General features: G+C 32.3%; 1 long non-coding RNA gene across 1 annotated transcript; it reads left to right on the top strand.

Moving 5' to 3' along the window:
• Positions 1-3840: 3840 nt before the first annotated feature.
• LOC148782363 (uncharacterized) lies at positions 3841-4622 on the top strand. Its single transcript, XR_016053420.1, has 2 exons — positions 3841-3957; positions 4133-4622. It is a non-coding gene; the product is annotated as an uncharacterized LOC148782363 (long non-coding RNA).
• The last annotated feature ends 14235 nt before the right edge of the window (positions 4623-18857 follow it).

Below are 18857 nucleotides of genomic sequence, written 5' to 3'. Positions count from 1 at the left end.
TAATTTGTTAATAATATACCCTATTTTTTAGATCTTGAAATCTTTTTTTCTTTTTTTTTGACAACTATAATTTTCAAGTCAAGATGCTCGATGTAAAGGTTTTTCAATGCTTGAATTGTAATTTTATATGAGTTATGAGGTGAGGCTTTACTTACTTTGATAAGGATGCAGCCCTTTCAAACCATTTTTTTTATTTGTTAACAAATGATTCGTACAAGTAATGCTAAATGTTATATTGTCATCTTAACACCATAGGGCGAAGGAAAGCATTTTGGCATCATATGGGGAGCTCTATACTTTCAACCCAAAAAAAAAACAAATACAATAAATGGTGAGTGCGAGCTCAGCAAGTGTATGGCTATATGCAGCACCACGAGTGGAATCCAACACGCTTCCAAAAACAAATACGATAAATGGTGACGTGCGAGCTCAGCGAGTGTATGGCTATATGCAGCACCACGAGTGGAATCCCACTTGCTTCTAAACACAAGGTTGTTTCAAAAGAAATATATTTTGCTGTCAATGCCACTGTAGATAATGAACAGAAATGAGACCCCCAAGATGTCTTCTTATTGAAATATGAGAAAAATTTAGGTACAGAGCGGAAAATATTTCGGTTATTACATAAAGATCCAATTTTTGGGGTAATCCTTGCTTTAATTTTTTTGTTTTCTTTTTTCAACTTTGCATTTGGTCCGATGTTTCTAACATTGCATTGATTTAATTTTTATTTTTTAATATTTATTTTCATCAAATATAGGGCGATAGAGTTGTTTAAGGGTATCTTAAGGGCTGGTCCGATGTTGCAAACAGTCAACATGTGGTCTTATGTTTGGGTCATCGGACCGATATTTTCTCAATGTTGTAGTTACAGACTAGGGGTCTGATGCTGTAGACATTAGACTGCTCACTAGACTGAGTCCAGTGGCATGTATGATATATGCATCATTGTTAGAAAAATCGGGCGATCTAATTGCTAACCGCCCGGTTAGATCGAAACCGGTCGGTTCCGGTTTTGGGCGGTTTTGGTGATCGACCGACACTTTTAAAAAAAATTCAAAAACAAAATAAAAATTTTCAAAAATAATGAATTTGGGTTGTAATGCATTTTTTTAATATTCTTCACATTATGGTAAAGATTAAAAATTGTTTTTGTCATTATTACTCACTTAATTCAAAAATAGATTCGTTAAAATCTATTTTTTTCATTAATTTTCAACTTCATTTGAATGTGTTTTGTTTTAATCATTCTTTATATGCTTTTCATATTTTAGTAGATTTTTTTTGTATCTTTTTTATTTTTTAATACTTTTTTGACCACCCGAAACTTGCCGGTTAGAAAGGTTAAATCAGTCGGTTTACCGGTTAGGGCGGTTAAACCGCTTCCAGGCCCATGTTTAGTTAACCGTTCCGATTCGATTTTGCGAACACTGATATGCATCATCCGACCACTTGACATCCCGCTAAGTGCTTCGGACAAGGTGGACCTGATATTCAGACAAAATTATGATGGTACGATGTTACATACAACAAACCGCATTATGAGGGTAAAGTGTCATACCCTACATTTGAAGAAAATAAAAAAGAAAAAGAAAAATTGGTTTGATGATGGAAACATCGGACCGAGGAAGAAGCTCAAAAAATCAAAGGCAAAAAAAGCAAAAAAAAGAAAAAGAAAAAAAGAGCTAGCATAAATTATCCAAAAAATATGGATGGATCATTACATAACACCACAAAAGTTTCCTTGTCCATATATAATTTTCCATTGATTTTAGAGCTATCCCAAAAATATGGATCATTACATAACACCACAAATGTTTCCTAGTCCATACATAATTTTCCATTATGTTTATGCTCTAAAGAGAGTATACTATCCATTTATTCCCTAGGGTGAAACTCAATATATGATTTTATGCTCCTAAGAGAGTATACTATCCATTTATTCCCCCGATTTTATGCTAGTGAGAGTCAATATATGATTTTATATTGCGAAGAGCGTATACTATCCATTTATTCCCTAGGGTGAAACTCGATATAGGAACAATTTATGGACCCCAAATTTTGTAATCCCTTCAACTCATAGACTAACCTTAATAAAAAAAAGGGTGTGGTTTGTAAAGAGCCTAGGCTCTAAACAATCAAATTAGAGCCTACATTCAAATAGTGTCGAGAAATATGGTTTCAATACGGGAAATATTTTTGATAGCCTTAAAATATATTTTTATCTTTATTTATAAAATTTAAAGCTTAAAAAATAGTGTAGATCGACAGATCTATGAAAACTTGAAAATATTGAAAATTGACGATCAAATAACTTATTACAAAATACACTATTTTCAAAACTTGAAATCAATTTTTTTGTCATATCCATATATCTGGATGTCGAGATGATCAATTTGAGGATATTTGGGCATCAAACAATCACTTCTAGTGAAATTTTTGATGTAGGCTCTAATTTAATTGTTTAGAGCCTCGGTTCTATATAAACTTTTCCTATAAAAAAATAATAAATCAAAATCGAACTCTCTATATACTAAACATATTAATATCTCAAGATTGAATATGCCGTCCACATTTTGAAGGGTGAGAGTAAGAAAAAACTCGAAGTTCAATTTTTTTTTCTCATTTATTAATTCTTAGGTTCCCCAAATTTAAGACTAAAAAAAGCATAGGTCTTTGGATTGAGGGAGTAAACACATAATATATGCTCCCGTGGGAGCATAATATATCCGCTCATGGAAGAATGGACCCATGTTCAACAGACTGCCAAAACTCTTGGGCAGTGAGATCCAGGAACTCAAAATGGATTGGCAGCAGAATATTCATCTGGCGAGTAGTTCCATAACCCAATAGAGTACACTTGCAATATGATTGATAGAAAAAAAAATAGAAAAAAAAGTTGGGATATGAGGTCACCCAAAAAATAAAAAATAAAAAATAAAACAAAGGCTGGGATAGATTGATAGAAGGGTGAGGTTTGTATAAGTGGTACAACTCAAAATCTCATCAAAAGACGTATTTTTGGTATCAAAACACTTATCATGACCTAAAAGTCTTTTTTTCACCTAATATGTATTAAAAGCTCTGAAAATGGCACAAATCTACCAGATCCATGAGCACTCAAAAATTTTGAAAATAGATGGTCTAAATAATAATGTGTTACAAAATGTAATAATTTTTAGAATTTGAAATTTATTTTTTCTTTTACATCCATTTATATATGTATATGGAGGTGAAGATGATGAATTGGATAATTATGTGGTAACAAAGCAACCTTTTTAGGTAGGTTTTGAGGTGAACCTTACTTCTACGGCATAAGGGTGGTACCTTATATAAACTCGTTCCTCGATAGAATGGCATTATCAAAATCTCAACACGTTGGCTTCTTCATTTGCATCCCCTTTACACCTTGCGATTCCCCTCTCCATTCACGAAAACTGCTGCTACACGTTACATATACACCCTAATCTAAAGAAAGCCTGGCTTTTCTGTTTCAGTTTCAAACTCTTCCTTCGAAATTCTGTTTTATGGCCCATTCACCTCTTCCCCTCTATTCTCCTTCTGATTCTTATTCTTCAGATGAGGCTTCTGACTATCGTCTTCCTAGCGATGAAGAGGAGGATATGATTTGCATTCCCTCCAGGTAATCAATCACCAGCACAAACCCTAATTTCTGGATTAATCCCTACTCTTGTAGATTACTTTCTGGGTATTCGTAGTGTTGTGTTGTGTTTTCAGTGTTCTCTTTTTTGTAGCTTGTTTTGTTATTGAGTAATGAGTATGAAAATCATTATACAATAATTTATTTTGAAAAAAGAAAACTTTTTGTTACGTTTGTAGTGACGAGGAGTATGAACTGAGCGATGATGCTGAGGCTGATGATGGATCGTTGGACGATGATTTTGAGGCACAATCTGAAGAGGAGGTTCATTAGCAAAAAATTATAGCAACTTGCAAGTATGATGTTATCCCATTTTCTCTTTCTTTCTCTTGCGTATAATCATTCTCATTGACTACAAGGAATGTTGTAGTCAATGTTCAACTTTTCTTTGCTTAAAACCCTTTCTACTTCTCCATCTTCTTGCTTCGTATTTTTATCATGTTCTTAATTATTGTTTGATTTCTAATCTAGTTATAGTGACCTTTCAATCCACGAATTCTAGCAAAAAGTGATCATTCTATCTTTCGACTATTTTTGTGGTGGGGGATCTTTCTGCTCGAGTTGCCCTTCCTGGGCCAATTGGATTGAGAGCTTATGCAAGGCTAAGAAGTGGAAAGCTTCAGCGGCATGAACAGGTGGCTCTTATAAAGCATTATTGTGGGAATACTTTCTTGTAAGCCGATACTACGTGCATAAAACAATGTCTCACAACATTTTGCATTATCATGTCAAGGGCTTTCTCGTCATCATCAGCATTGTCTTTCCCTGTGGATTCTTCCTAGTTACAGACAGGTTTATGAGAAACTAATCAGTGTTCCTCGAATCTAGGATATGGATACAGACACAAGTATCGTATCTAATGTATTGACGTGTATGTTATATTTCATATGGTACATATAGTATATGTATCTAACACATTGATACATATCCATTCAATATCATAATCAATAATTTCGTGTTTTATTCATTGATTTATATTAAAATCAATTTATATCGACAATTATCCCAAGAGTATCACTTTCAGTATTGTTTCCCGTCATGTTGACCCTAGTAATTTAAGCATATACTACAATCTATATATCTGGAGCCATTTTCTCTAGTTGCATTATTTAAAGAAATTTGGCTGAGTTGTAAGGTTTGTAGAGTCGACTCAGAAACTGATGTCAAAGGGATGGAACACATTGTATTTTTATAGCACACACTAAAGGCATGATTGTTATGCGTGAAAATGTTTTCGTGAAAGTATTTTTACATGAAATAACTCCTCCATGTGATTAGGTTTGGAAGTCTTTTCACCCAAATTGGCTATTGATTGGTATGAAAAAATGCGTTAGGACCAATTGGTGTGAATAAACTCTCACACCTAATCACATAGGGGAGTTCTTTTACGAGAAAATCCTTTCACGAAATTATTTTCACGCCTACCAAACGTACCCTAAGATGTGTATCATAGCTCTATGTGGTATGCTACTTATCACTTCTATCATATCCCTTACATTCGAAGGAATTTTTCCTTAAAAAGCACATATTCTCTTGCAACTGTAGCACAACATGAAGCAATCCTTTTGGATATTCAATTGGATGAATCAATGTTTTAAAAAAGGGTTTGCATGGCGCATGCCTAGGCGGTCTGGATCAAAAATCCGGACGCCTAGACTCAAGCGGCCCTACACGGGCGGATGTACCTGGGCGGGCGCCCAGGGCCGTAAGGCCTTTTACATTTTTTAATATCGCCCAAAGGGGCTAAAGGGGTCATTTTGACCCCCAAGGTTGTAGAAAAACGCTATGGGGTTTAATTTTAACCCCTACAGTGAAAAAAAAAGAAACCCTCAATACATGAAAACCCCCAAAGTGAAAAAACTACAGGGCGCTCGCCTAGGCGCTAGGCGCCAGGCAGGCCGCCTCGGGGCCGCTTAGCGTTTTTTGAAACCTTGGGACGAAGGAAACCCTAAATATGCTGAATAGCCTTAAATGCCTTTCTTTGAGCGGTGTCTCTACATTGGTATGTATTTTGGGAGGATACCCTCGACGCTATCTTTATAGCATACTAGAAAATTTTGATTATCCAAAATTTGTCGATTTCGTGCTTCCATGGGTGTTTATTTGCTAGTTGTACTTGTTATCTATTTGGTTTTTTAGAAATGCGCTTATGATGGTTGTTCGTGTCTCACTAAGTACAATGTTTCTCTTTCTATGGAGGAAATTGTAGATACAATTGGCGGGGAAAAAAAAAGGCCTTGGGTGATATAATTATTTCCCTGATTGATCTTTAGGTGGGCAGGATGTAGATGTATTGAAACTTGAAGAATGCAAAGCATATCTACGTAAGCATGGGCTGCGTTTGACAGGGACAAAAGCTGTTTGCATGGAGAGAATCTTAGAGCATTGGAGGTTGGTTATTTGACGATACCATTTTTATCTTGATTAGCCAACTAAGTGTATAATGGTATAACTAAATGTATTTTACGATAATTTGTCATCCAATATTGAACTCCACCCCTTCCACATGGATGTGAAAAGATTACTTAAATGCAATCACAAATGTTGCACCATATGATGTTTGCAGTTGCAATATCATCTTCTCAGCACATATGACTTTTATAATCGTACATAATGGAATATTAATTTGCATCTATTATGCATTATGATATATCGTGTGTATCATGTGACAAGATTGATTTCAAATGAATTGTTCTATCATATTTTCATGAAAGATACTAAATGCATCATGCCAGCCGTTGCAAATTTGGTGAATGTAAGACACACACATTTAACTTGTCGTCCTTTGACGATTTAATGTTTCCCTGCCCTTGTTAAACAATGTAAGTTTGATACCAAACTCTTTTTTGTTTTTATGGTTTGTATGAAACTGACCTACTGCATAGCCTTTATAGAAAAAGTTAGAAAGGGATAGAATGCATTAGTACTCAACATACCTTTGTTGCCTAAAATCACATCTCGCTCTCTCTCTCTCTCAATCTCTCTCTGTCTCATGTTAACCTTTTGGCTCTCTTACATATCCTTTCTACTCCAATCTAGAATTCACTTTTCCCTTCAAACAAAATCTTCTTTGACATAATATGTGAATCGTCATCATCTTTTTTCAAAACTGATTTGGATGGCATCCTAATATATGGCATGCAAAAGGATTTTTGCTCTGAGCTCTCATATTTCATTATCTGTTTTTTGAAACGTCAAGCACACCAGGATGCAGGGAGCTTGGGTGGGGGTCGTGATGACCCCTCAAAATCTTGCTCTGGCAGTCCTAGAGCCAGAATTCTAGTAGAGCATGCATCCACTCATCAAGAGATCTCGATCCATATCCTATGGAGATAAAATCCTTGAACAAAAAGTGATCTTCATTCGTACGAAAAGGGGATTACAATTCCACTACAAGTTGGGGCATGATCTTGGTTTGGAGGAATCTCTATTCCAAAGGGAGTTTCAGAAGTGCTCGAGTTTTGAACCCAATTTCTTTGATTTCATTCTCATGTTTTCCATTTTCATGGTCATGATTTGCATCAGCAGTTGAAAATTGGCGAGCTGACTTGGAATCACTCGAGTTGCTTGGACCCGAGGAGATCCCTAGTCCTGTATAGGTCCAAACAAGGGAATTTCCTAGATTGTCTAGAACCGAGCAGTTCACTGTAGTGGATCTGTTTTCACTTGAGGGACTTGGATGACCTAAACTCTATTCTTATCATGGTGCTATATATCATTTTTACAAATTTTTATGGGACTTCCATTGTATAACGATCTTCTTATATGTTTGCATAGATGATGCTAGAAGCCTGGATTTTACATTTATATAGGTGAGTGTGTTCATGTCATCATTTCATTTAATACAATGAAATCACTCTCCTAAAAACATGCTTGTGGCATTTATGTTGATTCCAAATTTTGCACATGTACTCTCTTCATTAAAAAAAATCAATTGCAAAAAGAAATAGTTGAATTTTCAGTCTAATAAAGGTTGAAATAAGTCTTGATACATTGTATCCGGACAGTCCATTTGGTGGACATTTAGATCTAGGTCTTTAAGAACTCAAATCAACACTTTCTCTTTTAACTTCTTCATCTAATGATGGCAAGGTCATCTCTACCAAATTTGGGATAAAAAAAATTTTATCCAATAAATGGACGGGCTATATTAATTGGGTTAAAACAACATCTTTTAGTGTGCCTTTTCAAGACTTATTGTATTGAAATTGTTCGGATCGGGAGTGGGATTAGGACTGGGAATGGAATCATCTCCCAATGGTTCGAATCGAGGTCCACATATGTTGGGGATTTCAATCCCAACCACAAAGATTATGTATAGTCTAGGACTATATAAGCTCTATAAAGTAGGGATCTTAATTTATAGCCAACAAAAATATATGTGTGTGTGTGCAAGTGCATGCGTGCATGAGTGTGCATATGTGTGAGTGGGTGCATGTGCATGTGCGTGTCTGTGCAGGCAGGTAGTGTGTGCATGCGCTTGTGCATTTGTGTGCGTGCACACCATGTGTGTGTGTGTGTGTGTGAGAGAGAGAGAGAGAGAGAGAGAGAGAGAGAGAGATGCTTGCCGCCTGCTACTGACATGAGTAACTCTCCTTCCTTAGAAAAAAAGACAATAAGGTTTGGAGGCTAGGGTTATTTGCTTTTTTTTCTTTTAACGTCTCTTTTATGATGGCTACTTCATTTTGAGAGAAACTGGTGGTAGTTTCAAAACTGACTAACAGCTGGTGGTCTTTTTCTTTTCTTTTTTTGGTTTGAAATCAGTGACATTTCCTGTAGTTCGAGTTATATATACGCCCTTTTGCATGCATAAAGTTCTTGTGTTAGGCTTGAAAGTTGTCCTGCTGTTATCTATTGTGAAATGAAAGCGTAGAAGATTTCTTTTAGACTGATTTACAACTAGTGACACTGTTTTTCCTTTTGAAACCTGTGACATTTCCTGTGGTTCTGATAACATATATTGCCTTTTGCATGCATGAAGTTCTTGAGTTGGAATGTATATGTATATGTATATGTATATTGAAATTGTATTTATATTGAAATTGTATATACATTGTATATTGAACATTAATGTATATACATTTAAATGGCAATAATTGTATTTGTATACATGGCATTATTGTTTATGTTTAAGAATATACGTGGCCATCTATATGTATATACATATACATATACATTGTATATATATAGACATATACAGATGGCACAATATGTATTGTATATACATATACATATATGCTCTTAAATATATATGTATTGTATATGTTTAAGAATACGCTCTTAAACATATATGCTCTTAAACATTAAGAGCGTATTCTTTTTCTATACATATACAATACATGTATATGTATATGTATATACATATATATTTTTTCAATATGTATATGTATATATGTACATATACCTATACATATACATATACATATACATATACATGAATTTCAGATGGGGCATTTTTTAGTTGAAATGGCATGACATTCCATTCATAATGCCCAAATGGTATAGTAAAAACAGTTTTATATTTATCCTTTTCCGCTATTTGTATTTGCCACTATCTTGATTATATATCAAATTTTTACAATACAGTTGCTTTAAACAATCTATTCAGTAAATACCTCTTATTAGGGATTGGATATCGAATCCACCTTAAGGATTTATTTAATGGTTTATAATTGATTTCTAGGAACTCCTCTTTCTATTTCAGCTATTTTTTCTATATAAAAGGCTGGACAACTCCATGGGGAGTATGATTTTCTGATAAGTTTCTTATTTAATAAATCTTGTATCTCTTTCTTACAAATTTCCAATAATCTACTATTCATCTAAATATGTCTAGATTTTGTTGGAATTAATCTCTCGTTAAATTCTGGTTCATAAGATAATTCTACCACGTGTTGCCTGTTCCAGAAGGCATTTGGGATTTCAGCACAAACTTCTTTTTCTAACTTTTCTTGAAATGTTTTTATTTCTTTTTGAATATGCTGGGATTGTAATCTTTTCTCAATTTTTTTATAGTTTATTTCCTCTTTTAAAGAGAATAGAAATTTATCTTATTTTTTAATTGATTTTGAATCTGATTGATTTCTTTTAATTTTGGTTTATCAATAAATTCAAATTTTACCTTATGATCATCAATTTCAGATTCTATACCTGTGTGATCTAATAATTTTATTGGATATAGGAGGTTCAAAAATAGTGTTCCAATGATAAAAGCTTGTGATAATCCTTTTACCATTATGAATGGTAATATAAAACAAATTCCATTATTACAAACAGCTGCATCAGAGAGTTTATAATTAATGATCATTCTTTTACTATCAGCGGTATTCAAAATTTGTATGGCTTTGTCAAAATATTTAGAAGGGATAAGGCCTTCATTAATACAATTTAAATCAGTACCTGAATCTATAGGGCGACAGTCTGAAAGTCGAATTCTTTATTAACTATGATTGTAACATAAGTATGCCATTTTTGTGATATCACCTTGTCAACCAGGTTAACATAAGTTAAAGTCCCAAGATTTTTATTAATAATTTGATTATTTTTAGTTGAGGGAATGTTTAAATCTTCAAATTCATTCACAAGTGGGATATTGGGCTCTCTTTCTTCTATAAGAGGAGTCTCTAATTGTTCAATTCTAGTTTTAAGCTGTTTATTTCCTCTTTAATGTTATTAACTTCATATTTCAATTCTTCCATGGTAGTATCTCTGGAGGTTCCTCTAGACTTTTCCTTTTGTTTCATCATACTAATGATATTTTTAAAATCATAGGTAGGTTTCGTATAAGAATCCTTTCGTTCTATTTTTTCATCATTGAGTTTTAACTTAGACATATAGGTAAGTAAAGCTTATCTTTTAGCAGCAAGATCCTCTATTTTGTCAATAAAATCCAGAATCATATTTTCTTTTTAGGTTAAAGTGTTTATTTCTAACCCGTTCATAAGACAAATTGATTTATAATAATCACAATGGCATTCAGTGTTATTATCCAATTCTTCATCACTAGAGTAGTTAGAGTCATCTATAATATTTATAGATTCCTCAGAAAATGAGTCTGGCTCTTCATCATAATTTAAAAGGACCTGACAAAGTTGTATTTTGAGGCCTTCATCAATGTTTAGGTTATTTATTTTCTTTTTAGTTATGCATTTATTAGCCAAATGGTCAAATTTGTCGTACTTTCTACAAATAATAGGTTTTCTTTTAAACCTAGGGGATCTATCTCTTTCTAATTCTGTGACAAGCTTTTTCTTTTTTAGAAAATTTCTTTTAAACTTATTACATTTTTTCCTGTATGTTTTAAAAGATCTTTTATTAGTTTGGGGTTTTCCAGGTTTTAATTTTATGGATTCAAACCCAAATTGTGCACAAAAATCTCCTAGCACTTTTCTCCTAGTTAGATTTTGTTTTTCTAATTGTTTTCTGAGCTAAAGGTCAGTACATATTTCTAAACCTGTAGCACAAACTTCACCAGATAATTCTCTAAGAGTATAGAGGTCGTAGTTTAATTCTCCATTATTTTTAGCTTTCAACTTATTTTTTACCTTTTCAGCAAATAATCTTGGAAGGCCAGCAATAAATTGATGCTTCCAATATCCAGCTCTATCGTCTTCAACTGTCAGAAGCCTAGAAGCAAATGTATCCTTATACCATTTATAATGGAAAAGGGTAGGACATCTAAGATTTTGTAAAAGGTCTTACTGTCTTTGAGTCAGAATACTGGTTTTTCCTATAAAATGTAGATCAATGGTATAAATAAGAGTATTAACACATTCATCTTCAGTAATTTGGACAGTTTGTATTTGATCTGGCTGTATAGCTCTGATTATGGTGTACTGATTTTTAGCAGTCAGGATGTAATTTTTCTCTGACTCAGTGAGATAATTATCCCACCAACCTCTTAATTGTCCTGTAAAACCTACTATGATTGCTTTAGCTACATTTGGATCTTGATTTCCATTATTTATGCTAGCAGTAGCATACATCATCATGTGTCTAAGCAGGGTAAGTATTTGATATTCACTTAGGGTATCAATATTCCATTATACTATTGCCTTTCCATCATACATTGCTGATCCCATTAAAATATCTTCTTCATGTTGTATGTCAACAGGAGACGGCCTCGGGTAATACATTTTTGTAGGGGCCATTGGTCTGGTTTTGACCCCGTAACCAATTTTATTGATCTCAGCAAGCTTATCCATAGCTCGCTTAAAGACTTGTTCTAAACTCTCAATGTCTTGTTCAGAGCAGTTATCAGTAATATCTTCAATCATGTTATTAGAAGTCTCAGGAATCTTCTCAAGGGTTTTTCCCTTTTCATCTATTTTTAGATTTCTTAGCCTAGATATAACTTCATCCAGAAATTTTGAGCTCACAGGTTGCAATTTAAACCTATTCTTAGGTAATTCAAGTGAGGGTTTAAATATTAAGGGGGCAGTAGTCTTAATCTGGGTTGGTGTAGGTTTAGATAATAAGGGTTTGTCTTCAAAATTATCTTTTTTAGATACTAGATTTTCTAGAGTTTCAAAATTATCATTTTTAGATACTAGATTTTCTATCCTATCGACTTGTTCTCCTAGGGATTTAAGATAGAGATTAATGTAATTATTTTGTTCTATAATGGATTTAAAACCTTCCATATTAGGGTTATCATAAGTTCTTCTATAAGGGGCTGCAATCGACCCTTTGACGTCTAGAATAATGTCTTCTGGATGATGTCTTGATTTTATCTCTCCTTTTGATGTCTTGTAAGTATTATACAAAGTATTCAGTGTGTTAACATCAGGAGCTTTTTAACGTATTTTTTGTGTATGTATTCAAATGGAAAGGTTAACTTATGCTTTTTGACAAACCTTTCTCCAAACCACCTAAAGAAGAACATGTTTCCTTGAATTTCTTCCATGGCTTCAATATATTTTTCTTTAATGTATTGTCTTGATCTCTCAGTTCCTTTATTTAGGAACCATTCTCTAATTTCTTTATTATGATCAAAATTAAAATCGGCTTCTATTTTCTCATAATTTATAAGAAATGTTTTATCCTCAACGCTTTGGGGATCATATTCGACATCAGAAAATGTTGGTCCTGGTGATTCTGGTCTGGAGTTAGCTGTTCTAGGGGTTTCGACATTATAGACAGGTTGTTGAACTTCTCCAACTCTTTTTAACTCATGTAGTATAGCATTTATATGCTGATTCTCGCATTTTGTATAAGAAATATATGAGGTAGAACTCCTTACCGGAATTCTAGGACTTTGGGAAGCAAATATGAATTCTAGCACTCCTTCAAGTATTAAATTGTATTTGGGCTTCCCCACTAAGGAACTCTATTATAGAATTAACATTAGAATTCTGAACGGGTCTCGAAGGGGTCTCATTTTGTAGGTTCCATTGAGCTGGTAAAGTTACCTGATTCCATGTCATAGTCTTGGGACCTATCAAATTTGATTTTTCTACGTTAGTTTGGAAATACAATGTTTGTCCCCTTTTATCCATCTTCTTCACATTTAGGCATATAATATTCATAACCTTATAGCAAATTTTATATACGACTGCAACATTTTGGGAACCAGTTTCCATATCAGACCCATCAGTTTTGAGGTTTAAGATTAAAACCTTTAGAAGATTAGGGTCGGTTAAGGAAACTGAAAAATTTGGATAGCAATTAAAGTATATAGGGCATTCACAAAGGCTGGATTCAATGATCCCTAATAAGGAATCGAAAAAATTTCTATGTCTAGCGTCCCTTAAAAAGAGAAAGACTGAATTATTGAGTCCAATACTAATTAGAGGTTTTACTGCAATCTGGACCAACCCTATGTGTAAATGATTATATCCCTTCTTTATATGTTCTCCTATTTTATCTTAAGATAGAAGCGATATTGTATTTTGAGATTCAAGAATAGATACAGTATTTTCAACAGTTTTTATAGCATAATCATTTTTAAATTGGAAAGAACCTTTTCTATAAATTTCGCAAGTAGGAACTTTGGGAATATTCCAGTTTTGTTTTTTCTATATTAGATATAATTATTTCTTCAGTATTCTTTATACTGCTTATATGAAAGCCTGAAGAGCTAGCATTATTGCTTGAATTTTGAGATCTATTCCTAAATAAGCTAGCCATTGAGTCAATAACGCAGTTACCTTTTTCCTGTTTCACAGTCAATGAGAAAAAATAGCACTGACGACTTACTCCCTACGTGTACGTGCTCAACCACGACTTAGGGTTCCACAGGATAAGGCGTACTGTCACTTACGACTTTAATATGTTACTTATTTTGGAAAGATAAAAATTTAAGTAATAAAACTAGACATTGTAACTTGGCTCTGATACCATTTTGATTCATGGATCGTTACGGAGTTTAAATTTCTAAATTGATAGAATTATTAAAAGTAACAATATGACAATAATCATGCAACAAGACAGTAATGAGATAGACAAATTAAAAATTAACCATATCACATAAGAAACTCTTAAAGTTCTAATACAAACCACAATCTTTACTTGCATAATCAAATACTTACATTTCACAGATGCAGAAGCTAGTAAATAACTTCAGTTGTTCCGAAATATAGTATGGAACTTCCTTCCAAAAGCAATCACACATGTATAATTCTTGATTTACAAGGCTTTTCTTACTAGGAAACAGATAGGATAATGGACTCAGAAACTTAGAAATGTAGACTAATAGCAAACTTATAGAAGAAAACTTCCTAAAATTTTCGATGCCTGAGAATAAAGCTTTCCTCCCTTTTTATAGACAAAAGATCGGACTTCAAAATTTTATTTTGGAGTCCGAGGATGATGTGGCTGCAATTATTGTCCTTGCTACAGTGATTTTTGTCTCATCCTGCCAACACTACAATGATTTGTGATGTCTACTACAGTGTTTGCTACAGTTTTGCCCCTGTCGGTGGAGAATATCGTCATGCTTATGTCATTCTCATTGGGCCTTCGTGTCCTGGATTATTTTGGAGTCGGGTCGGCTCATTAATTTCTTCTTATGGGAGTGAGTACTCCATAGGAGTCATCTCCATTGTCTTCAGCGTGATCCTCATCATGGTCTTCCTCTTCCTCCTTGTCTTTTGAGAAGGATATGGACATGTCATCTAGCTCTTCATTGTTTAAAGCTAATAATATTTGTCTTTTGATTTCTTTATTGGATAATTTTGGATTATGTTGTTTTAAGAGCTTGAAGTATTCTTCAATTTTATTAGGATGTGGGATTTCCCTATTAGCTTGTTTAAGCTTTTCCATTGCTATATTCTGTGGTTGGAGATAATCATCATTGAAAGAATCCCACCATTTTATCATAACTCTCATTTCCAAATAAGGAAGATAATTCCATTCATTATTATTAAGGGTTATGAGATATTCCCATCTCAAGATCCAGGGGATTTCATAAATTGTTGTAAAGTGCATGCATAAATCCACCTCATTTATTCCTCTATTAGAGGCCTTGAAAAGCTCATATGATTCTATTAGGTTCTCCGAGTAGATATCTGAAGTATGGCCCCCACATTAATAACTACCTTTTAAACCATTAGGGAAATACACTTATTTTTAATTTAAATTGTAGAAACCAGCTATGTGTTCTCATAGAATTTTGGAATAATAGGATTACATCCCAAGCGTCTATGCAGTCATAGTAATTATAAGCCTCGACTTTTAATGCTCCTTATAGAGATTTATGCTTCCAGGGATCAAGACACCATTGTTCAAATGTAATAACCTTTAAGATCTGAAATTTTGAATATCCAATAATTTGACTATTCCGATTGTAATGGAAGAGTCTTATTAACTCAATTTCAGTCAATATTTTTTCATAATATTCTCGAGTTTTGTACCCTATTTCAAGGTGCATGTTATCTATAAGATAAGCTTCTGCCACTTGATTTGGCCCTTTTAGAGCATATTCTTTTTCAACAATTATTATTGATAATAATGCTTTTTCAATATAGGGTGTTCTATTTTTAGAACTTTTGGGTTTTTCATTTACCTCTTTATTTTTAGGAGAATGAGGTCCATTAAAGATGTTACTATTGGGGGTATTGGCTTCCATCTTTCTTCGAGTATCCTTGCAAAAACTCACGAGTTAAAAAGTCAGGTAGAGAGTTTGACTCCCCTTTTATGTATACTATGGTAAAATCAAAGTGAGAGAAGATAGCTTGCCATCTGGCAAAGATCTGCTTAGAGGCTATATTTTTAACATCTTTTTCCAGGATATCTTTGGCAGCCTTACAGTCTACCCTTATCAAGGATTCTTGATTCAGAATATCACTTTCAAATTTTGTGACATATTTTAATATTGAAAGTATTTTCTTTTTTATAGTTGAATAATTTTGTTGTGTTAGATTCCAAACCCCTGAAGTGTACCTTACAAATTTTTCTTTGTTAGTAGGTTGAAACCTTTGTTTTAGGATTCCTCCATATCCTAGCTCTGAAGCATCAATTTCAATAATTTTAAAAGCTTTATGTGCAAATACTAAACAAGGCAGTTGTTTGGCTTTTGCTTTAATGTGTCAAACTGTGAGAGTATGCTGCTCCCCCCAATCTGGTGGATTTTTTCGAAGTTTTTGGAAAAGGGGTTTACAATCAACCGTCAGATTTTTATAATAATTCGTAATATTATATATATATATATATATATATATATATATATATATATATATATATATATATATATATATATACAAATTTCATATACATATATTGTGTATATATACACACACAATTCCATACACATAATTTCATATACATGTATGAAATTGTGTATTTGTATATACATATATACAAATGGTACACACAATATATTGATGGTAATTTCCATACACACAATTTCCATATATATATATATGGAAATTTCAATGCATACACAATATATGTATATGGAAATTGAGTGTTTGTATATATTGTGTATATATATACATAATTTCCATATATACACAATTTCCATATATGGAAATTGTGTATATGAAAATTGTATATATGGAAATTGTGTACATACATGAAAATTGTGCATATATACACAATTTGTATATACAAATTGTGTATGTATATATATACACAATTGTGTATACAAATTGTGTCTGTATACACAATTGTATATACACAAAATTTGTATATATACAAAGTATATACACAATTTCCATATATACAATGTGTATATATATAAAGTATATACACAAAATGTATATATACACAATTTGTATACACACACAAGAGATGGTATATACACAATTGTGTATATACACTTGTGTATACACAATTGTATATACACATAAGCATATACGTAAGTGTATATACACTTGTATATATATACAAGTATATATATACTTGTATACATATACAAATATATATACAAGTGTATACATATACTTTCATACAAGTGTACATATACACTTGTATATATACTTGTATACATGTATATATACAAATATACAAATATAAATATAAAAATATACTTATAAGTATATAAATGTGCAAATATATTTGTATACAAATATTTATATATGCAAATATATAATATATTTATGTATACAATATATTGTATATTTGTACATACTAATATTGTATACAAATTTGTGTACAATTATAATTACAAGTATATGCAAATATATTTATACAAGTATATATATATTTGTATATATTATATACACATAAGTATATATACAAGTATATATACAAATATATATACTTGTATACAAATATAAGTATATATATATATATATATATATATATATATATATATATATATATATATATATATATATATATATATATATATATATATATATATATAATTGGTATCAGAGCCACACCATAGTCTTCTTTAAATAGTATCCAAAGAATACTGCTACTAAGAGTAATACTTTAGGAGAGAGAAGCCTAATTAAATTCCTTCATTAGAGAAAGTTGGTCCGAGAGTTGAGGCTAGAAAGCATACAGTCAAAAGACCGTTAAGGCCAGAAGAGCTGCTGAGGTCAAAAAGACGTAAGAGATAGCTAAGAGCACTCTTCCGCAACCTAATAATGGAGAATTTCATTAGGAATCTATCAAATAAAGCATTACCTCAAACTAGTAATACTCTATGGATCAAAAATAAAGAAGAGATAGTGATAGACAATATCGAAAAACAGATACAGAACTGGAATATACCTAAAGTCCCTATAAGTGACATATAGAAGAAAGGATCTTTCAACTTCAAAGTAGGTTATGCTATAAAAATTGTAGAACAAACTTTATCAGTAACAAGTACCCAGGAAGACTTTCAGTTATTAACTAATAAAATAATACAATCTCATAATGATAAAAGTTACAATTATCTTCATATAGGTTTAATACAAGTAGCTATTAAACCATTAACTAGGTTAGGACTTAATAATTCAATATTAGTATGTTTAAGAGATACTAGACATAATAAGTTTAATGATTCCTTATTAGGCATGGTAGAATATAGTCTATGTAGTGGTCCAGTATACTTTAATTGCTTCCCAAATTATTCTATATCATTAAAAGATCCAAATATTCTTAAGGTATTAACCCTAAACTTGAAAACCCAAGGATTCGATATGATCCCAGGATCTCAGAATTTAGCCATAGTATATAGAATATATTACAAAGTTATGACCACATTATGCCTCAATGTTTTACAACATGATACAAGAGGAAAAACAATAATTTTCCAAACCAATATTGAAAAATCTAATACTATCATATCAAAAACCATAGAATGGTCAGAAATTACCCTACCTGAGTCATGATCAATCTACAATGAAAATCAGCAATACCAAGCCCCAACAATAAACAATATTCCAGAAAGAATATTAAAAAATCCTGACGGTAAAATAGAAATTCAATTTACCAACAATAGAAGATATAACAGTAAAGATGATTCTGAAATAAAGTCATCTACGAGACCTATAATAGAATTACCAAGAAGTTCTACTTCTTCTACAAATCCAAAATTAGAAAGTCTATATAGGACAAGAGAAAATATAGTCATCCCACAATATAGGTCAATACAAAAATCTGAACCAGAAATAACTGACTCAGAAATGGATTTTCAAGTCTTAACTCTTACAGAAAAAAAACGACTTAGTAAACAATTTATAGAACAAGATTACTTATCTGAAGAAAATAAGGAAATAAGAACTTGGTATAAAAAACATTTTCAACCTAGATTAGTAGA

The sequence above is a fragment of the Amborella trichopoda genome, chromosome 4 (genome assembly GCF_054954075.1).
Source record: "Amborella trichopoda isolate Santa Cruz 75 chromosome 4, AtrichopodaSantaCruz75HAP2 v2.0, whole genome shotgun sequence".
Lineage (NCBI taxonomy): Eukaryota > Viridiplantae > Streptophyta > Magnoliopsida > Amborellales > Amborellaceae > Amborella > Amborella trichopoda.
The sequence above is the reverse complement of the archived record's forward strand: the minus strand, read 5'-3'. Positions and strand labels throughout refer to the sequence as shown.